Below are 23,382 nucleotides of genomic sequence, written 5' to 3'. Positions count from 1 at the left end.
GAGCTTGTTCAATGAAGGATCATTAGTAATGACCCAGAATTTGTACTTATAATGACAACAAACCTGCCAACATTTGCTAAATTATCACTGTGGAACTGCAGCAACTTCTTACATTTGCACATGCAGAGTTAAATGCAGAAACTATAAGTTACTGCCAATGATACCCTGTTCCCGCATGGAATGCACTGATGATGTCCCCACAACTGGAAAGGTTTAGAAATCTACTTTGATGAAAGCTTCTACTCTTCCATTTTTGGCCTCAATAAAAATAGCCTTGGAAAAGTTATATCTTGTATAAAGTGTAATCGGATTTTTCATGACATACCAGGTGGTGACTATTAATGAATAATCATCTTTGACCCTGAATAACACCATTTTATGTTTGTGAAAAGTCAAATTTCTCTATTAAAATAAAACTGATGCTTTAAAATGATAAAAAATTATATTTTGTCATCTACTTTAATCACATACAGTCCTAATCTTTATTTCACTGTCTGCAAAATGGTTTAAAAGTGAACGATGATTCTTTCCTGGTTTGCTGCCTGAGAAGACTATTCAGTTTGATTATTTGGATAGATGTTGCTCGAAACCAGAGATCCCACTTCTCAGTGAAAGATGAATTCAGCACTGCATATACACTTGTGGGTGGCTTTCATTGAGGTCAGTAGAGAACGCCCTCAATTTCTTACTAACTGTAAATGTTAAAATCTAAACTCAGAAGCGCTGTCAACTGAATTTCAAAATTATTCACGTGGAAACTACTGAAAGCCTCCATAATCAGAAATTGAATGATCATATCCCATTTTAGAGAATCTTGAGAAAGCATGACATGAGCCAAGGGCATTACGCCAGTTTGTATTATAAACGCTATCCAGCTCTTTTCATCGCCTGAGACACGTCCACTCTTGACCTCTCATGATGATTCAAAACAAGACCCTCCAATCTGCAGTGCTGCTTCATCAAGCACATCCACAAGAAATATTTTCCTCCTGAATTCTAGGAATAAAATGACACCAAAAATATAAACTAAAGCAAAAAGCTATGCTTGTCACTTCAACAAAGAGATGAGTAAGTGGCAACTTTACATCATTCCTTTTCTTCAGGTTTCGGTATCATGTGCCAATTACATTTTCAATTTGTTTCTCTTGGTCAGTGGGATAGGGAAGTTTCGATAGACGAGAAGTGAGAAAGAAAAATATAAAAGAAAGAGAATGAGATACAGGGAGAGGTAGAGAGAAAGAGACTGAGAAAAATAAAGACAGACTGACGCTGTTCCTGCTCATGCCAGAAAAGCCAGGGAGACAGTTCAGAGTTACTTTCTCAGTTGAAATTCAATCCCAATCTGCAAATTCAAAAAGGAACCCATTAGCTTCAGGTAGTTAACATTATCACTTACTTCAAATGGAAGATGGCAATTTGTCAACATGAGTGATGATAGAGACCTTGGCAGAAACAAGCAGCAGAAATATCTGTTGTAGTGGTAAGCAACATTAGCTTTTAATTTTTCTGAAGTCCTAAACATCATCATTAGCTTGAGTAGGTTGCAAACTTCAACATTGATTTCAACAGTAAAGTTTTTTTTATTAATGTGCTAAATATGATGGAACTTCACTTTCTCATTGACTCAATCTGGTTGTTTCAGATTATAGATGTAAGTGAGGACTGCAGATGCTGGAGGTTAGAGTCAAGAGTGTGGTGCTGGAAAAGCACAGCAGGTCAGGCAGCATCCGAGGAGCAGGAAAATCAATGTTTCGGGCAAAAACCCTTCATCAGGAGGCCTTTTGCCCGAAACGTCAATTCTTCTACTCCTTGGATGCTGTCCGACCTGCTGTGCTTTTACAGCATCACACTGTTGACTGTTTCAGATTAATGTGTAGGGTAGCCTTAGCATCTATTCAAGTGAAGTAGAGGCTTTGCTAGCGTTTACTAGCCTTTACTGCAGGCAATAAGTACAAAGCATTAAACTTCAAGTTATTTAAGCCTCAGACCCATAAGGTTTGTCTTTGCCAAACAGCATAAGCAGCAAGTGATAGACAGAGCTAAGTGATCCCAAAACCAAGAGATCAGATGTGAGCTCTGAATCCCTGCCACCTTCAATTGTGAATGATGGTGCACAATTAAACAACTCACTGGAGGAGGAAGCTCCACAAATATCCCCAGCCTCAGTAATGGAGGGAATCCACGATGTAAAAACAATGACTGCAGATGCTGGAAACCAGATTCTGGATTAGTAGTGCTGGAAGAGCACAGCAGTTCAGGCAGCATCCAAGGAGCAGCGAAATTGACGTTTCGGGCAAAAGCCCTTCATCAGGAATAAAGGCAGAGAGCCTGAAGCGTGGAGAGATAAGCTAGAGGAGGGTGGGGGTGGGGAGAAAGTAGCAAAGAGTACAATGGGTGAGTAGGGGAGGGGATGAAGGTGATAGGTCGGGGAGGACAGGGTGGAGTGGATAGTGGAAAAGGAGATAGGCAGGTAGGACAAGTCCGGACAAGTCACGGGGACAGTGCTGAGCTGGAAGTTTGGAACTAGGGTGAGGTGGGGGAAGGGGAAATGAGGAAACTGTTGAAGTCCACATTGATGCCCTGGGGTTGAAGTGTTCCGAGGCGGAAGATGAGGCGTTCTTCCTCCAGGCGGGTCTAGTGGTGAGGGAGCGGCGGTGAAGGAGGCCCAGGACCTCCATGTCCTCAGCAGAGTGGGAGGGGGTGTTGAAATGTTGGGCCACTGGGCGGTGTGGTTGATTGTTGCGGGTGTCCCGGAGATGTTCCCTAAAGCACTTTGCTAGGAGGCATCCAGTCTCCCCAATGTAGAGGAGACCGCATCGGGAGCAACGGATACAATAAATGATATTAGTGGATGTGCAGGTAAAACTTTGATGGATGTGGAAGGCTCCTTTAGGGCCATGGATAGAGGTGAGGGAGGAGGTGTGGGCGCAGGTTTTACAGTTCCTGCGGTGGCAGAGGAAGGTGCCAGGATGGGAGGGTGGGTTGTAGGGGGGCGTGGACCTGACCAGTTAGCGGTGTAGAGGTCTACACCACTACTCCGCTGACCTCTACCCGCTGAAGCCAAACGCCAACTCGAGGACACCTCTTCCTACTGCCCCCTCGACCATGACCCCACCCCTCATCACCAAACCATCATCTCCCAGACCATACAGAACCTCATTACCTCAGGAGATCTCCCACCCACAGCTTCCAACCTCATAGTCCAGGAACCCCGCACTGCCCGGTTCCACCTCCTTCCCAAGATCCACATGCCTGACCACCCTGGCCAACCCATTGTCTCAGCATGCTCCTGCCCCACTGAACTCATCTCTACCTACCTCGACACTGTCCTATCTCCCCGAGTCCAGGAACTCCCCACATACGTTCGAGACACCACCCATGCCCTCCACCTCCTCCAAAACTTCTGTTTCCCCCGCCCCCAACACCTCATTTTCACCATGGATATCCAATCCCTCTACACCTCCATCCGCCATGACCAAGGCCTCCAAGCCCTCCGTTTTTTTCCCTCTCCAGACATCCCCAACAGTACCCTTCCACCGACACTCTCATTCGTTTGGCCGAACTGGTAGCCATGGGGTAGCCATGGGCACACATATGGGCCCCAGCTATGCCTGTCTCTTTGTTGGCTACGTAGAGCAGTTGATCTTCCGTAATTATACCGGCACCACTCCCCACCTCTTCCTCCGCTACATTGATGACTGCATTGGCGCCACCTCGTGCTTCCACGAGGAGGTTGAGCAATTCATCAACTTCACCAACACATTCCACCCTGACCTTAAATTTACTTGGATCATCTCTGACACCTCCCTCCCCTTCCTGGACCTCTCCATCTCCATCAGTGACGACCGACTTGACACTGACATTTTTTACAAACCCACCGACTCCCACAGCTACCTGGATTACATCTCTTCCCACCCTACCTCTTGCAAAAATGCCATCCCGTATTCCCAATTCCTCCGCCTCCGCCGTATCTGCTCCCAGGAGGACCAGTTCCACCACAGAATACACCAGATGGCCTCCTTCTTAGAGAATCCAGCCCATCAGTGCAAAAGATAAGGCAGAAGTATTCGCAGCAATCTTCAGCTGGAAGTGCTGAGTGGATGATCCAGCTCAGCATCCTCCAGTGGTCCCTACTATCACAGATACTGGTCTTTATCCAATTCAATCCATATTAGAAAATGATTAGAGACACTGGATACTCCAAAGGCTATGGGCCCTGACAACATTCCAGCAATACTGCTGAAAGACTTGTGTTCCAGAACTTCCACTCCCCTAGCCAAGCTGTTCCTGTACAGTTAGGGCTTTTGCCCAAAATGTCGACTTTCCTGCTCCTTGGATGCTACCCTGACGTGCTGTGCTTTTCCAGCACCACACTCTCAACAATAACACGAGCAACTAGCCCAGGGATGTTGTGCATACAAAAAAAAGGACAAATCCACCCCTATCAGTCTACTCTTCATATTCAATAAAGTGATGGAAGGTGTAATTGATGATGCTATCAAAAAGCACATGCCAAGGCCACTCAGCTCCTGACCTCATTACAGCCTTGGTCCAAACATTGTTGAAAGAGTTGAATTCCACTAATGTGGTCAGAGAGACAGCCCTTGACATTGAGTCCTCATTTGACCAAGTGTGGCATCAAGGAGTCCTAGCAAAAATGGAACCAGTGGGTATCAGGGGGCATGCTATCATCTGGTTAGAGTCATGCCGAGCACATAGGAAGATGGTTGTTGTTGTTGAATGTCAGTCATCTCAGCTCCAGGACATCTCTGCAGGTGGGATGGGACCATTCGCCGCCGCCGATTAGCCACTGCCCTTTCATCGCTGAGGACGCTTAGCCACCGCCCATCGGCTACTGAGAACGATTCGTCACCGCAAGTGTTTGTAACACATTTTTATGTATAAACCAATAAAATGATATTTATTTCACCTCTTTTTATATCAGTATGCACTATGTTGTTGTATAAATAAAGGGGACTGAAAAGTATGAAAGAACAGGCGGGAGGGAAAACAATCAGTATTTATAGATTTTTCCGGTGGTGAATAGTCTCCAGAGGTCAAACGACCCCAGTGGAGAAACGCTGGAGGCAAACCGGTAGTGGCTAATCGGCGGCGGTGAATGTGCTGTGGCGAATCGTCACCAACCCCTCTGCAGGAGTTCCTCATAAGATCAGATGGGGATATAGTCACCAATGATTACACAATTTTCAGCACCATTTGCAGTTCCTCAGATACTGAAGCAGTCCATGTTCAAATGTAACAAGATCTGTACAATATCCATGTTTGGGCTGACAAGTGGCAAATAACATTAGCACCAACAAATGCCAGGCAATGACCTATCACAACAAGAGATATTCCAACCACCACCCCTTGACATTCAATGGTGTTACCATCATTGAATCCCCCACAATCAACATCCTAAAGGTTACCATTGATCTGAAACTGACATGGGCTCATTGCATAAACACAGTGGCTACAAGAGTAGGTCAGAGGCTAGGAATATTGCAGCGAGTAATTCACCTCCTGATTTCCCATAGCCTGTCCACAATCTATGAGGCACCAGTCAGGAATGTGATGGAACACTCCTCACTTTCCTGGATGGGTGCAGCTTCAACAACATTCAAGAAGCTTAATACCATTTAGGACAAAGCAGCCTCGCTACAGTGTGTGTTACCTACAAGATACACTGCAGAAATTTAAAGATCCTTAGAAAGCATCTTCCAAACCCCACAACCATTTCAATCTAGAATGACAAGGGCAGCAGATACACGTGAACATTACCACCTGCAAGTTTGCCTCAAGCCACTCACCCTCTACACTTGGAAATATATCACTGTTACTTCAGTGTCACTGGATAAAAATCCAGGAATTACCTCCCTAAGAGAACTGTGTATGTCTACCTACAGCACATGAACTGCAACAGTTCAAGTAGGCAGCTCACCACCACCTTCTCATGGGCAACTAGGAACAAGCAATAAATGATGGCGATACCCACATCCCACGAGTGAATAAAAAAAAGGGAGTATATGTTGTGATTATGGCCTCAAATTATTTGAGATGCCTTAGGTAGAGTCACTATCACTAGCCCTTCTTATCTGTATTATTTGGAGGTGCCGGTGTTGGACTGGAGTGGACAAAGGTAAAAATCACAACACCAGGTTATAGTCCAACAGATTTATTTGAAAGCATTAGCTTTTGGAGCGCTCATTCATCAGGTGGTTATGCTCCTGATAAAGGAGCGACGGTCCGAAAGCTAGTGCTCACAAATAAACCTGTTGTACTATAACCTGGTGTTGTGCAATTTTTAACTTTATTTGTATGAGTCTAAGTTATCAATATCAGATGGAGAAGGATGTCCACATGAATTGTTTACCAGAAGGTTGACTTGATCTTGATAATCAGTATAGGATTATTACACTATTCTTCATGGCTAATTTTATTACATCCAAATTGCAGGATAGCCTCTTGTAAGACATCAAACTAGACTTAAGGGTAAATACTGCTGCTGTTAGCTTCATGGACTTAAATCTTGAAGAACTTAAATTGAATACTGGTAACAAAACCACTGATAGACTCCTCTCAGAAATAATCCTTTATAGATATTTTTAATCAATGTGTTCAGCAATTGCTTTATAAACCTCTAGAGCAGGCAGAACTGGAACTCAAGCCTCCTAGGTCAAAAGCGGGGACACTCCTACTGAAACATAAGCACTCACACACAACAATCCTTTATATTCTGATGGACGTAAATTATCTTGTGATGTCAATTAACCCTTTCAGGTGCTACAAACATCTCACAATTTGAAGAAAGTTTTTCATGAATTCCAAGTCAATCAAGCATTTTGTACTTAACACTGATTGATGTGGCTGAACTGTTAATAAATGGCTGTGTTTAATGAACCTTTTTGACAATATATTTATGGAGCAGAGAAGTTTAACTGAGGGTTTCTATTATTGCATTTTCTCATCAATTTCAATGAAAAACAATAAAATTTAAGAAAGGTACATCAAGAATGTTCACATAAATAGACTTGAAGCTCAGTATATCTTTCCTTATACAAAAATATACACTATTTTAGTTGCAAGAACTACAAACTAGACTAAATGACCTTCGCATTGCCATATTTTAAGGCTATTTTTCTATGATAATCTATATTTGCCACAGTAGTCAGTACCTATTAAAAGTACAATATTCAGTTGCTATGCTGTATTGTAACTTGGTGTAGAAACATGCTTGCAGAGTTAAAATTTGCAATTTCTGTAGTGTCCATTGCTCAAATGATCAGACAATATTAGATAAAGGTCGTGAACACACACAGTGGTCAAATTCTGTATCAAGAATAATATTACTGAATTTTGAATTGATATTGCAATTCACTTCAGAAGAAAAAAAGTGTAAACAGATGCAACCCTTCTTGGGCCCCATAATCAATATATGATCAAGGATTTGGTATTTTTGAAAACAAAACGGAACATGGCAGCTTTTGGTCAAAATGAATGAAAGAAAAATAAAACTGCAGATAATTTCAAAATGTGCTAAATGACATAAAACTTGTAAACGTTTGGAATTGTGAGGAAGATATTGTGAAGTTCAAGAGGACATAGACAGGCTGTCTTTAGAAAGGAAACAGAAAAAGGATGCAGAAAAATATTGAGAGATATGATTTGATTTACTATTGCAAATTGTACCAAGATACCATGATATGACAAATCAAACATTACCTAAATACATCAGGGTAAAAGAACAGAATGCAAAATGTAGTGTTACAGCTGCAGAGAAGGTGCAGAGGAAGATCAACTCTAAGATATGAAAGACCCATTCATAGGTCTAATAATAGCGGGGAATAAATTGTTCTTAAATTGGTTGGAGAGTTTATTAGATGAGAGAATTGAAGAAGCTGGGGTTGTTCATAGAGAAAAGGTTAAAAGTAGTTTTGATTAAGATATTTAAAATCATAATAGGATCTGAACAGAGCAGATAAAAACTGTTTCCTTTAGCAAAAGAATTAAGAACTAAAGATCAACTTTATAAGAACTAATGGTGACATAAGAAAACTCTTTTTTTAATGAAAGATGTTAGGGTCAGGAAAGTAACATTTGAGATGGTGTGAGATATTCCCTTGCAATGAGAATTACACTTATTCATGGCAAGAGCATGCAGTCCTTTGAAAGCTGTTGCACTAAAGCTAAACCATAAATCTGGCTTACAAAGATACTCTCCTGTTCTCATTGTCTGCTTTAAGTGTATTAGAAGGATTTACGGACTTATGTTGTACCTGTGGCATAGTGTTATGGCATGCATTCCATAGTCATCAAGACCTGAGGTAAAGGAACTTGGGACAGATCAGGTCTGAACACAATATTGGTACAAACTAAAACAGAAATTGCTGGAAAATCTCAGTAGACCTGGCAGTATCTGTGGACACAAAGCACAGAATGAACAGGTTCTGAGAAAAGAGTCACTGGACTTGAAACATTAACTCTGTTTTCTCTCCATAGATGTGCCAGACCTACTGAGAGCTTTCAGCAATTTCGGCTTTTATTTCTGACTTCCACCATTCACAATTCATTTCTTTTTTATCAGTACAAACTAGTAACATAATGTTGGAAATAAGGATCCCTTTAAAACTGCGTTCTCTTAATATTCCATATTAATTATTTCCTGTGAAGCATGTGACCTCATCTAGCACTATTACAGTGTATTTAGCCTTCTACAAAGTTAGGCAGAAGATTTATCGAGCTCCACACGATCCTATTCTGAATACAGTGTGTTGGAAACATTTTTGTTTGGCTTGGCAGGAATGAAAACTAATCTTCAAACGAAGGTGGGCAAGGGGACAACAGTCACTCTGGCATCATGTGTAGCTGCCTGTGCTTATTGGTCAAGACAGTTTAGACAGATCATTGTCACAACAAAGATTACTAGCCCAAAAATAAGGGTAGGTGGGAGAGAGGGAAAGAGAGGATCCAGAAGAATGAGCCACCATTTTCTGGGAGATTCCTGATATCAGGCCAAGGGAAGAACAAAGGCAGTTACTACCGAAGACTACATGACACCAGGGTTGAATAATCCACCACTCCAACACCACCACCCCAGCATTCTCATCTGTCACAGTTGTATAAAAGTTTTGTCTGACGAACTGGTGTATCATATCCAAACTGCTAGTTCTTAACCAATATGACTAAACTATTAGAAAATAGCACAAGGTGTTATCTGCCTATATTTGGTAAATGTGATCCCCGTTCCTGCACTACCTTCCCCAAAAAATATATCAACAATACAGAAGCATGGTAGAGTAGAACTTTGCTGTTATCCTTTTCTATCAGGTCTCAGTCTCATATGATCTGACAGCATTATGATATAGCTTTATGTACCATGATCAGTAGGTAATGTTAGAGTTAATCCTTTATTTTACATTTCCGCATGCTAATCACATTATTTACATGCCCTCCTACAACCCTAAAAGCCTCTAGTTTTGCTATAATAACATTTGGAGTGATTTCAAGTATCTCCTTTAATGTGCACAGTTTCTTTTCAGGTTTTTGAGGATCTGTTCATTGCAAACTCATTTTTGGAGGGTCTTAATTCCTCATCTCTTATCATAGGTTGAGCAGTGTTGGTTTCTTCCTGAGGATCAAGGTATCTAGTGCATCTGATTAATGGCTTCTTTTTCACAAAAATTAGGGTACTCGTATTTCTTCAAGATCACTGCAATTTCCTGGAGGCACAAAATATGACTTTAGAAGCTGCGCCCTTTTTATCACAGCACCCACTTTTTGCTGGTACCAAGTCCCCATCCTCTCTCCTCTTTCTACAATAGGCAACTCTCAATCTCTGGGTCTTTGGTTTAATGTGTTGACTCAGCATGCACGATAATGTTCTTCCTTCTGTTGGCCTGTTCATGGTGGAGATTCTCTTAAAGCTTTTGTGTTCTGCCTATCATCTGGACAATGTGATAATATTCCCTCTAACCTTCACAGCCTCTGGGAAGCTCTGCGCTCACTGATTGACGTTCCAATGCATACTGCAGTCATGGATCTCAGAGGTCCATGTAGCGGTAGGAAAAATTAGACGTTGAATATGACCGAAAATGAAAGTATAAATTTTCAGAAACGACAATAAGCTTTCACCAGCATCTTGTACTTTCCTGCAAGACTTCATGTACTCTTATTGTCATGCTCTTCTTTTGTTTGTGTCCAGCTAGGTGAAAGGTTTGCTATTTTTGAGTTTAGCTAGGTTCTCATCTGTAGATGCTATTGAGTATATTTTTCATTGTACTGTCTTGTTCAAATGTGTAAAGTTGCCAGAAATTCTACTGAGTATATTCAGTTTGGGAAGTGGCATCACAGCAGAGAACCACCTGGTCAGTTCTGTAATTGGCAAAGTACCCCCTGTTGAATCATTTTCTCAATATCACACCTTTAGAAGTCAGAGTGGGACTTTCCTACATTTAAACAAACAAATGGGGATGGAATCTACTTTTAATGTGATGCAGTATGTGGGTTTCAGTTTTCCCAGACTTCTGAAGAGTTTTCTAAATTCATTTACTTGGTCCTGGTTGCTAACTTCTTCCGCTTTAAGAATGATATTCATATCGATACAGACCTTTCTGCTTAGCAGTGAACATTGCTGTCTTTGGATAACAGATAGCATTTCTGAGATTTCTGTGCCTTTGTATCTTAATAGTATATATTTCTTGACTTTGAGTTTGATTTGAGATTGAAGTTTGATGGATAAAGGCTGCAAACTATTGTGTTGTAACCATTTAAGTGCATCACACAAAACCGTGACTCCAGCTCCTGTGACTAATTTAAAGTCTGTATGACATACTTTAACTTCAATGGGATCACTTCACCATTGGTTCTCATTCGTTGTGATTTCCCAAAGGAAAGTATTTTACTAGCTGTTTGATGCCCACGCTTCATGCATAAATCTTCCCTTTATGGTTTTCCTTCCTTTCTGTTTAGCAAACATAGGCTTTTTTGAGTGACACCTTCTTTCAAATGATCAACCTAGCAACATCCATGTTATTTGTGAGTTCAGAGGAACATTCCTCCACTGAAGGGCATTGTAAAATTGCAGGTGGTGCCTTTTCAACACTTCTCAGGTTGCTGCAGTAATATGCATTCAGTTCTGCAATATTATAAGCTTATTTCCTTTCTGTTATTGCTTGACATGTCTAGTGTCCTCTACATAAGATTCATGAGTGGAAATGGTTACTCATGATATTGAGGTTCATGTATTCCATGGTGCTGACTATTCTAGTTGTAGTTTTGGTTACTCTGGTCTGATAGCTGGTCAGGCCTCAAAGTCCTTCACCCTGATCTCTGCTGCTGAGCTTCTCCATGGGATGTTTTTTCTTGCCATTTACATTGTTTTTCTTGGTCTGGTCGCCACTTGTCACCATGTATAGATATTGGTCACAGCTTCAAGGAGCTTGGGACAGACTGGATACAATTCTAATGCAAATTAGTCACATTTCTTATTAAACTATATACAGAAGCATGGTAGATTTGGTGCTTTCTTCCTTCAGGTCTCAGTCTTATGTGATTTAACAATTGATTTTGCTCCTCACATGCTTAGCAGCTCAAAACATTAATACCAATAATCCTTCCAGTGATGACAATAGATTCAACTGAGACTTTCATAAAAGGATCAGAAAATGACCTAAAGATAACAAATGGAAATGGAGTAGGATGAGCTGAATTGCTCCTCCAGTTGGCTGATGGAGATTCAATGTGCCATCAGCCTTCTACAGTAATCATCATATGAGTCTACTATTCTTCAATGATACTGTGCATATCCAAAAAATGAAGTTTCAAAAAAAGCAATTGTAATAAAGGAAACAAAACAATAAGGATTAAAATGCACTTGTAACAAAGATCCTTCAACACTTCTCCAGCATATGACAAACCAAATGACCATACCAAAAATGCAAACCTTTTTAATCCAGTTATGGAATGCAAAACTTCTTTTCTTAAAAGTGTATACTAAAAACTGAGAAAGGCCCGATTACAAGGAATATTTTGTATGGTCGCAGCAACAACATTTCACTAAGGTTCTCACTACTTCCCTTCAAATCATCTTAACTTTTCTCTCAGGATTTCTGCAGCTTTGATCTATCTTCATGTCTTTTCAAAATGTCTTTCAACAATTGGCTCTTTGAAACTCCCCTCTCCCCTTTCCAATGTTTAGAAGGTTTCATTTCAACATGCACACTTTGTAGCTTTCTGAAACCCCCAAGGGGTAATAAAGTGCAGTGTAGTACAATTTTAAGAAGATCATACAGGCTGCTGATGGCGACACGTTTGTTACATAGTCTTCTGGAATCAGTATATTCAATTGCAGTACATTGATTTGTTTTATTATGTTGTTTGTTACAATTATTCCTAATCTTTTGGTAAAAAGGGTGACACTGCAAGAAAGTAAGTATTTAGGACAATGTAACAGAATGAATGGTCAACAAGTTGTTCAGAAGTAATGCACCAAAATTGCTCTAATTTTTATGTGTAATAATATTTGACAAATGTATCTTTAGAACCACACACATTCATAAATTCAAAAAGAAATAATTTCATGAAGTTTGTCATTTCTCTAATGATTGTAAAAATATTTGAGAAATAGGTTGCTGAACTAACTGTACTTAAGTAATAACAAGTGTAATTTATTGAATTGCACCTGACAAAAATAGCCCAGCTCATTCATTAGTACTTGAGTCTCTGAGTCAGAGGATTCTAGGCTTAAACATTACTCTGAGATGGAAGCATGTAATTTAGGTTGACACTTCAATACTGTATTGATGTGTTACTGCATGGTTGGAAGTGCCAGTAATATATTAAACTGAGGCCTTGCTGTTTATTCTTATGGTGCAGGTACACGTAAAATACCCGTTGGTGTTATTTATAAAAGGGCAGTGAATTCTCCTGGCATTTTGGTCAAATATTCCTTCCACAACCAATACAATCAAAAACTATTAAATGTTAATTCATCCCAATACAGTGTATAAAACAGCTAAAGTTTTTGCCTTCAGAATAGCTGCACCTGCACTAGTGTGGAACAATTCTGACAGGATGATAAAGAAGCAAACACTCGCAGGAGTATTTTCTTCCAAATTATAGTCTTCCTAAGTTAGATTTTCCAAATTGTAATGTAACCCAACAAAATTATGTTCAATTTTCATTGCAACACAATACTGCCTTGTAGGAAAATACTCTACCTATGTTGTAATCTACAGTTCCTATCATTAATTGTTTTTGTCCTAATATTTCTTGTGAGAATGCAAATACATTAAACTAAATTTCACCATGATTAAAACAAAAGCAGCAACAGTGCAATTAAAATATGATGGAACTAAAAATTATGAGCTAACACCTGCTGCATTGTATATATCAGTTGTTGTTATATTGGAACACCAGTAACATGTACACAAGTTCATTAAATCACATTTATACATACAAATAAAAGTACCCAAGACTGGATTGATACCATTTTAATGTGGCTGTGCATTCTTTGCATTGTCATTGATCTGGCAGTTTAAACATTGATCATTACAGTCAGGCAACTATTTATTTGACTTTTTTTACCAGTTTTGATTACAACCATGATGATTTTTTTTATATTCTTGGTATCATGTTCCTTACTTTCTTATTTTACTGTGCATTTTACCTTTCTTTTAATATAATCAATTTTAATTGCTGAACTTTCTCCTCATTTCTATTCAATTCCACTTATGTTGTGTTTGTCTTTCTCTTTTCAGGCCTCTGTTGTCTAAGTCTTTTTTGCTTTGTGACCTGATTATTTTATCTCATCAGCTTAGTTAAACACATTACTATAAGTCTGAACCATTTCAGAGAAATATAAAGCTAGCATTGAAATTAGCTTTGCTCATTGTAGTCTAGCAGAATTACCAAATGCAAGCAGCATAGAAAGTTCAGCCATTGCCCAGTGGCCCCTACAATACTTAAAAAGAAAGCATAACTCAACAATGGGAGCTCTGGAGTGGAAGTAAAATGTCAAGTTAAACACTGGAATAAAAACAAAGCCCTGTGACAGAGTTGGATACATTAGTCATGGTTGGACAAAGTATGAAAGAGGAGAGGGGGTGCAGTTTGTACTAGGGAGACTAAAATAATTGCAATTTTGGAGAAGATGTGTAGCTCAGCTTGTAAGTTTGCTGGCTGAGCTGGTAGGTTTGTTCTCAGACGTTTTGTCACCATGTTAGGTAACATCATCACTGAGCCTCCAAGGAAGTGCTTGGTCCCATTTACTATTTATCTGTTTTGGTCTGTTGTGGTGGATTATATCACTTCCGGTTCTTTATCTGAGAGATTGGTAAATGGGGTCCAAATCGATATGATTGCTAATGGAGTTCTGAGTTGAATGCCAGGCCTCTAGGAATTGTTTAGCATGATCCAGGATGGATGTATTGTCTCAGTCGAACCAGTGTCCCTTTTCATCTGTGTGCATCAATACAAGTGATATTTGGTCATGTCTTTTGGTAGCTAGTTGGTGCTCATGTATCCTGGTGGCTAGTCTCCTGCTCGTCTATGCAATGTAATGTTTATTGCAGTCCTTGCAGGGTTTTTTGTATACGTTGTTCATTCTGCTGGCTCTGGGTATGGGGTTCTTTAAATTCATCAGGAGCTGTTTCAGTGTGGTGTAGATTTGTGGACTACCATGATATCTAGGGGCTGGAGTATGGTCATCATCTCTGATATGTCTTTAATGTATGGCAGAGTGGCTAGAATTTCTGGGCGTGTTGTGTCTTCTTGTTTAGGTCTGTTGTGTAGGAGTCAGAGGACATGAGATAGCTTTGGCAAATAGAATTAAGGAGAATCCAAAGAGTTTTTACAAATACATTAAGGACAAAAGGGTAACTCGGGAGAGAATAGGGCCCCTCAAAGATCAGCAAGGCGGCCTTTGTGTGGACCACAGAAAATGGGGGAGATACTAAATGAGTATTTTGCATCAGTATTTACTGTGGAAAACGAAATGGATGATATAGACTGTAGGGAAATAGATGGTGACACCTTGCAAAATGTCCAGATTACAGAGGAGGAAGTGCTGGATGTCTTGAAATGGATAAAGGTGGATAAATCCCCAGGACCTGATCAGGTGTACCATAGAACTCTGTGGGAAGCTAGAGAAGTAATTGCTGGGCCTCTTATTGAGATATTTGTATCATCGATAATCACAGGTGAGGTGCCGGAAGACTGGAGGTTGGCTAACATGGTGCCACTGTTTAAGAAGGGTGGTATGGACAAGCCAGGGAACTATAGACCAGTGAACCTGACGTCGGTGGTAGGCAAGTTTTTGGAGGGAATCCTGAGGGACAGGATGTACAGGACAGGAAAGGCAAGGACTGATTAGGGATAGTCAGCATGGCTTTGTGTGTGGGAAATCATGTCTCACAAACTTGACTGAGTTTTTTGAAGAAGTAACAAAGAGGATTGATGAGGGCAGAGTGGTAGATATGATCTATATGGACTTCATAAGGCGTTCAATGAAGTTCTTCACAGGGAGACTGATTAGCGGAATACAGGGAGAACTAACCATTTGGATATAGAACTGGCTCAAAGGTAGAAGACAGAGGGTGGTGGTGGAGGGTTGTTTATCAGACTGGAGGCCTGTGACCAGTAGAGTGCCACAAGGATTGGTGCTGGGTCCTCTATTTTTTGTCATTTACATAAATGATTTGGGTGCGAGCCAAACAGGTACAGTTAGTAAGTTTGCAGATGACACCAAAATTGGAGGTGTAGTGGACAGCGAAGAGGGTTACCTTAGATTAAAACAGGATCTTGACCAAATGGGCCAATGGGCTGAGAAGTGGCAGATGGAGTTTATTTCAAATAAATGCGAGATGCTGCATTTTGGGAAAGCAAATCTTAGCAGGACTTATACACTTAATGGCAAGGTCCTAGGGAGTGTTGCTGAACAAAGAGACCTTGGAGTGCAGGTTCATAGATCTTGAAAGTGGAGTCGCAGGTAGATAGGGTAGTTGTCCTAGCAAATGTTGTGCCGAACATTTGCTAGGACAAATATTCGGCACAACATCGTGAGCCGAAGGGCCTGTTCTGTGCTGTACTGTTCTATGTTCTATGATAGTGAAGAAGGCATTTGGTATGCTTTCCTTTATCGGTCAGAGTATTGAGTACAGGAGTTGGGAGGTCAATTTGCAGCTGTACAGGACATTGGTTAGTCCACTATTGGAATATTGCGTGCAAGTCTGGTCTCCTTCCTATCGGAAAGATGTTGTGAAACTTGAAAGGGTTCAGAAAAGATTTACAAGGATGTTGCCAGGGTTGGAGGATTTGAGCTACAGGGAGAGGCTGAACAGGCTCTGGCTATTTTTCCTGGAGCGTCGAAGGCTGAGGGGTGACCTTATAGAGGTTTACAAAATTATGAGGGGCATGGATAGGGTAAATAGGCAAAGTCTTTTCCCTGGGGTGGGGTAGTCCAGAACTAGAGGGCATAGATTTAGAGTGAGAGGGGAAAGATATAAAAGAGATCTATGGGGCAACCTTTTCACACAGAGAGTGGTACAGGTATGGAATGAGCTGCCAGAGGAAGTGGAGGAGGCTGGTACTCTTGCAACATTTAAGAGGCATTTGGATGGGTATATGAATAGGAGGGGTTTAGAGGGATATGGGCCGGGTGCTGGCAGGTGGGACTAGATTAGGTTGGGATATCTGGTCGGCATGGACGAGTTGGACCGAAGGGTCTGTTTCCATGCTGTACATCCCTATGACTTTATGAGTCTATGACTGCGCTTCTCGGGCACCTGTTGTTCCTGAATATGCTGTACGGAAGTTTTTCCTCAGCTTCTGTTGGTTCCTGGGTGCTGATTAAGCTCAGTTTGTGGGTGTTGGGATGATTGCTCCTTAAGTTGAGTATCTGGTCAGTGCCTGTAGCTTTGCTGTAAACACTGGTCTGTAGCTGTCCATTGGCTTTGCATTCTACCGTGACATATAGGAAGGGGAATCTGTAGTTATTCTCTTCCCCTTTGGTGAACTTTATACTGATAAGGATGTTGTTTTTGTGTTTGTGAGTTTCTTCTAATTTATTAGGTTTCGTGATGACAAAGGTGTCATCCACGTGGTGACCCAAAGCTTGGGCTGGATCGTGGAAAGCATATTTTTAGCAGTTAATAAGCAGGCTTCACATATAAGACAGATTGGATAAAGTCATGCAGATGAGCTCTGATTGAGCTGAATTCACACAATGTTTTGTTTTAGTGGCTGTTGAAGCATTGTGAGTACTTCAGGGAATCATATTATAGAAAATACATCTGCTACACAGCAAAAGTGTGCTAAAATGAAACCAGCAATGAAGATTATAGTTGCAGAAAATCACTTGAGGTTGCAATGTTCTGCTTTGGAGAGGAGAAAATGAATAGCAAATTTGATAAATGCTCTCTTAATTATGAAAGGAAAGTTTGAGACATTAGATCATGAAAGAATATTGCCAAGTGTTGACAAATCAGGATAAATGGATTTAGACAAAGAAATTGTTAAAAAAACAGAAGTCAAAGGAATCTTAATATGCTCAGAGGAGCAGCATATCTTGGATGAATTTTCAAATGTGGGTCTATAATGTCCTTTTGGAAATGGAGATTGTAAGAAGATTTTACACAAAAACATATTGAAATATGATTATAGGGGTCCAGTTAAAGAGCTAGCACTGACAGTAGTGTGGTAGACTAAATAAGAGTTGAATTGGTACTTCAGATCTGTGTTCACTGGGGAAGATACAAGCAATCTCCCAGAGGTAACAGTGGCTGAAGGACCTGAACTGAAAGGAATTTATATTTGCCAGGAATTGGTGTTGGAGAGACTGTTAGGTCTGAAGGCTGATAAGTCCCCGGGGCCTGATGATCTACATCCCAGGGTACTGAAGGAGGTGGCTCTAGAAATCGTGGATGCGTTGGTGATTATTTTTCAGAGTTTGATAGATTCAGGATCAGTTCCTGTGGATTGGAGGGTGGCTAATGTTGAACCACTTTTTAAGAAAGGAGCGAGAGAGAAAGCAGGAAATTATAGACCAGTTAGTCTGACCTCAGTGGTGGGAAAGATGCTGGAATCAATTATAAAGGATGAAATTACAACACATCTGGATAGCAGTAACAGGATAGGTCAGAGTCAGCATGGATTTATGAGGGGGAAATCATGCTTGACTAATCTTCTGGAATTTTTTGAGGATGTAACTCTGAAGATGGACAAGGGAGATCCAGTGGATGTAGTGTATCTGGACTTTCAGAAAGCCTTTGATAAAGTCCCACATAGGAGGTTAGTGAGCAAAAGTAGGGCGCATGGTATTGGGGGCAAAGTGCTGACTTGGACTGAAAATTGGTTGGCTGACAGGAAACAAAGAATAGTGATAAACAGCTCCATTTCGGAATGGCAGGCGGTGACCAGTGGGGTACCGCAGGGATCAGTGCTGGGACCGCAGCTTTTTACAATATATATTAATGATATAGAAGATGGTATTAATAGTAACATTAGCAAATGTGCTGATGATACAAAGCTGGGTGGCAGGGTGAAAGGTGAGGAGGATGTTAGGAGATTGCAGGGTGACCTGGACAGGTTGGGTGAGTGGACAGATGCATGGCAGATGCAGTTTAATGTGGATAGATGTATGGTTATCCACTTTGGTGGCAAGAACAGGAAGGCAGATTACTACCTAAATGGAGTCAAGTTAGGTAAAGGGGCAGTACAAAGAGATCTGGGTGTTCTTGTACACCAGTCAATGAAGGCAAGCACGCAGGTACAGCAGGTAGTGAAGAAAGCTAATAGCATGCTGGCCTTCATAACAAGAGGGATTGAGTATAGAAGCAAAGAGGTTCTTCTACAGCTGTACAGGGCCCTGGTGAAACCGCACCTGGAATATTGTGTGCAGTTCTGGTCTCCAAATTTGAGGAAAGACATTCTGGCTATTGAGGGAGTGCAGCGTAGGTTCACAAGGTCAATTCCTTGAATGGCGGGACTATCTTTTGTTGAAAGATTGGAGCGACTGGGCTTGTATACCCTTGAGTTTAGAAGACTGAGAGGGGATCTGATTGAGACGTATAAGATTATTAAAGGATTGGACACCCTGGAGGCAGGAAACATGTTTCCGCTGATGGGTGAGTCCCAAACCAGAGGACACAGCTTAAAAATAAGGGGTAAGCCATTTAGGACAGAGATGAGGAGAAACTACTTCACCCAGAGAGTGGTGGGTGTGTGGAATGCTCTGCCCCAGAAGGCAGTGGAGGCCCAGTCTCTGGATTCGTTTAAGAAAGAGTTGGATAGAGCTCTCAAGAATAGTGGAATCAAGGGTTATGGAGATAAGGCAGGAACAGGATACTGATTGAGGATGATCAGCCATGATCATAATGAATGGTGGTGCAGGCTCGAATGGCAGAATGGCCTACTCCTGCCTATTATCTATAATATTCGCTCTGTCACCTGTTATGATTCTACAACTATTTTATTTCCCATTACTTCCTTCTAGGTGCAGTTTGCAAATCATGACAAACAATAAATAGAACTAAAACGTACATGTGCTACATTCCAAGATAACCAGTGGCAGACATAGTTGTCAACTGCATAAACATAATAGGCTCAAAATGGAGACTGGAAACTATGCAACCTCGTATTTGACTGCAGTTGCTTTTTTTTAATCAATGCTATCTATTACTTTAACAAGATCAAGCTGATGACAGAAAACCATTATCTAAACTATCTTAGTCTGCATTGTTCACATGCATGAACTCATTTTATTCTGCACAATATAGGCTGTGATTCATTTTATTTTTTAAAGAATAAAGAATAAAGAATAAAGAAAACACACAAAAACATTTAAGGATCACTTCATTGCTGGCATCCTCATTTCCAAATCCCCCTACTTCTCTAGACTCACCAATGGCGAGTTTGACCTAAATTCATATACATCTTGCCGTGCAGAAGCAGGTCACTTGGCTCAACGCATCCGCACGACCCTCTGAGAAGCATCCCACCAGACCCGCTCCCTATCCCTGTAACCAACATAGCCAACCCACCCACCCTATACATCCCTGGACACTATAGGTGGTTCAGCAAGGCTAATCCACCTAACCTGCACATTGTGTCACAGATATATACAGCACAGAAACAGACCCTTCAGTCCAATTCAGCCATGCCAACCAGACATTCTAAATTAATCTGGTCCTATTTGCCAGCACTTAGCCCATATCACTCTAAACCCTTCCTATTCATATACCCATTCAGATGGCTTTTTAAATGTTGTAATTGTACCAGCTTCCACCACTTCTTCTGTAAGCTCATTCCATACATGCACCATCTTCTGCGTGAAAAAGTTGCCCCATAGCTCCCTTTTAAATTTTTCCCCTGTCACCCTCAATTTATGAACTCTAGTTCTGGACTCATCACCCCAGGGAAAAGACTTTGTCTATTTACCCTATCCATGCACCTCGTGATTTTATAAATCTCTATAAGGTCATCCTTCAGCCTCCGATGCTCCAGCAAAAACAGCCCCAGCCTATTTTGCCTCTTCATATAACTCAAACCCTCCAACCCTTGTAACATCTTTGTAAATCTTTTCTGAACCCTTTGGACTGAGAGAGGAAACCAGAACATCCAGAGGAAACCCACATACGAGAGGGCATGCAAACTCCACAAAAACAGTCATCCGAGGGTGGATTTGAACTCACTGTGAGGCAGTAGTGCTAAGTACGAAGCCATTGTGCCATCATCCCCTTAGGGAGGCAGAGGTGTCTTGATGTACTGTTCCTCGCTGATACGCAGGTATTGCTTCTTAAGCACCCAGTGAAGCTGTGGCTTTCTACCTCAACTCTTTCAGCTTGCTCATCTCTGCATTGCTTCTGATCCTTCGCTGTGCCACGCACAGGCCAAGGGGTAGAAACTACAAGTGCACAACAATTGTATGGGACCAAGTGTCTTAAACAGAATCCTCGAAACGAGAGATGGGACTTTATCTTGTGTGACACCACTCAGTGTAGACATCAGACGCATTACATAGGAGTACAAACTACTCAACATTTCTATTAACTCACCAGCAGCCAGTACAAAGCAATCTGCAACCACCTTTAAAATAGATTATAGTACCTTTATGTTGTGCAACAAATATCCTTGCTGTTGCTGAACTTATGCTCAGATATGCAAGGTGAAGAGAGGGTCTTATAGCTTGAATGTTGAGTATGATAATGGCCAAATCAGCATTGCACAATAACCGATATCACAATCTGCCTAACCTTTATAGCTCCAGTGTTGTCTGTGCACATACTGATGCCCTGACCAAAATGGAATTCGGCATGGCTAGCACCAGTAAACTCTGAATATGCAATTTTCAAGGCAAAAGCAGTCACAATATCGAAAAACTAGGTGCTCCGACACCAATTTTTGTGGATTTAATGTAAATTAGAAGCATTTCTTCTAATTCAAATAACTTTTAGGAAATGTTATCAATTATTTGAGTTGTGACATCAATGAAGTTTTCAATACAGTAAAATTTGTTGTATTTGCTCATCTGTTCAAGTTTCTTTTTAATAAACTTGATTGACAGCTGTAGAGTGAGCTATATGGTCTATCGAGCTGTTATTTATTTTCAGTTGAAAAGATTATTGTTTCCAGCATATTTACAATGCTAACGCAGCATGCTATTTTTTAAATTAATTCATGCACAAGATCTTGTTTCAGTTCTTGGCAAGCATTGCATTGCAAATGAAAGAGGTAATGTGCAAGGACCATGAATACAATATATCTGGAGAGTAGTTTAATCTTAACATCAAGTTTGATAGTAAACTGTCCTTTGCCTGTTGATTAAATTACTCATTTACATTAACCTAAAGATTAAAGTTCATTCATTTGCAAATTTTAATGAAATGGAGGCATAAGTCAAAAATGGTCAAATGTCTGGAAAAAGCGAAAGGATTATTAATCTACGCTTTACGCTGCTCTAATCATTCCTGCCCCTTTCAAAATAATGGATGAACAATCACCACAACACAAAAAGAATGGAGACCTTTTACCATCTGTTAAATGTATTAATAAGCGACTTGCGTAGTAACCACAAACCTGCTTAGTTCTCTAGCAATTTCTGTTTTTATGACAATGTTGGGGTTTTTTGGAATTGTGGGCAGAACAATTTAGGATCTGAAAGGATTTGGTCCTCCTCAAATTCTCTAACGATTTCGATCATATTAATGATTCCTGTAACTAACTGCTAACATGCAACAAATCATGGCTTATACATTCTGATGGCCACTGCATTGTTGGAGCAGTGTACAATTGAGTTCCATGTAAGGATTATCCAGAATGTTTGATGCAGCTGACTGTGTGTGAATTGTCTGAGAAATTGAATTCTGAGATGGGCAATCCCCCTGCAAAATAAGCCCCTTAAGGTCACAAAATTCAAAAGGTTTCTGACAGACAGAAGCTTAACAGTTACTCAAGAATAGTTAGAGGATTAAAAACCTACTCTAATGCTTAGGTAATTATTAATCTGAAGGCCAAGTCACAACTGATGCTCCCTCCCCCCACTTCAACGACACACCCCTGATCTAAGGTCACGGCTACTTGTTGGACCTGACGACCACTAACCCATCCTAAGCCTACCAGACCTGAACTAACTCACTGCCATCAGATGGATAGCTCATCTCCAATCCAAACTGATATCCCCACCCCTTGCCTCTCACAATCTGACCCTGCCAGACCAAATAACCACCTCTAACCAAACTGATCATGATGTGGAAGGGTCACTTGACCTAAAATGTTAACTCTGATTCTCTCCACATGTGCTGCCAGACTGCTGAGCTTTTCCAGTAATTTCTATTTTTCTCCTTGTAGTATGTTAAGTGTGTGAGCATAAGGTGATGTTATCAATAGAATTTTATGAGGCCCAGTTAATATAGATTATCAACAGGTAGTTGTTGAGGATGTGATCTATTGCAGACTGTGAGAAGTTAGTGATGCAGTGGATGGATATGGCGTTTGAAAATGTAATCACTCCTGTGTGTCATTGAACTTATTGCAGCATTGTATCCAGATCCTGAGGCTGGACTTCTGGTATTGACTGTCACCATTACATGTTCCAGTGTTATCATCAAAATTGTTTAGAGGATACCCTGGCCCAATGTAGACTGATGTTATCTCTCTTCCAGTCCACTTCAAGCACAAAAAACCTCCAGTGCAGACTCAAAGTCTTAGAGCCAACTCTCTGCCATGTGCTGCCATTAGTTGGTGTTACTTCTGATAAATCTTGTTAAAGTCAATTAAGTGCCTTCTAGAATTTACTCTTCCCCCATCCTTCCCTGTATGAGAAGTAAAAGTAAAGTTGGGATAGTCTTACCAGACTATCGGGCTGCTCACTCATTACAGGTTACCTCC

General features: G+C 40.8%; 1 protein-coding gene across 7 annotated transcripts in view; it reads right to left on the bottom strand.

Moving 5' to 3' along the window:
• The window catches only part of LOC122554382 (disabled homolog 1), a 697,887-nt gene that overhangs the window by 269,310 nt on the left and 405,195 nt on the right, over window positions 1-23,382 (bottom strand). The window lies entirely within an intron of this gene.

Source organism: Chiloscyllium plagiosum, unplaced genomic scaffold (assembly GCF_037043375.1).
Source record: "Chiloscyllium plagiosum isolate Xiang-an unplaced genomic scaffold, Cpla_swu_hap1 HiC_scaffold_9, whole genome shotgun sequence".
Taxonomy (NCBI): Eukaryota; Metazoa; Chordata; class Chondrichthyes; order Orectolobiformes; family Hemiscylliidae; genus Chiloscyllium; species Chiloscyllium plagiosum.
This window is presented reverse-complemented; position numbering and strand designations above follow the sequence as displayed.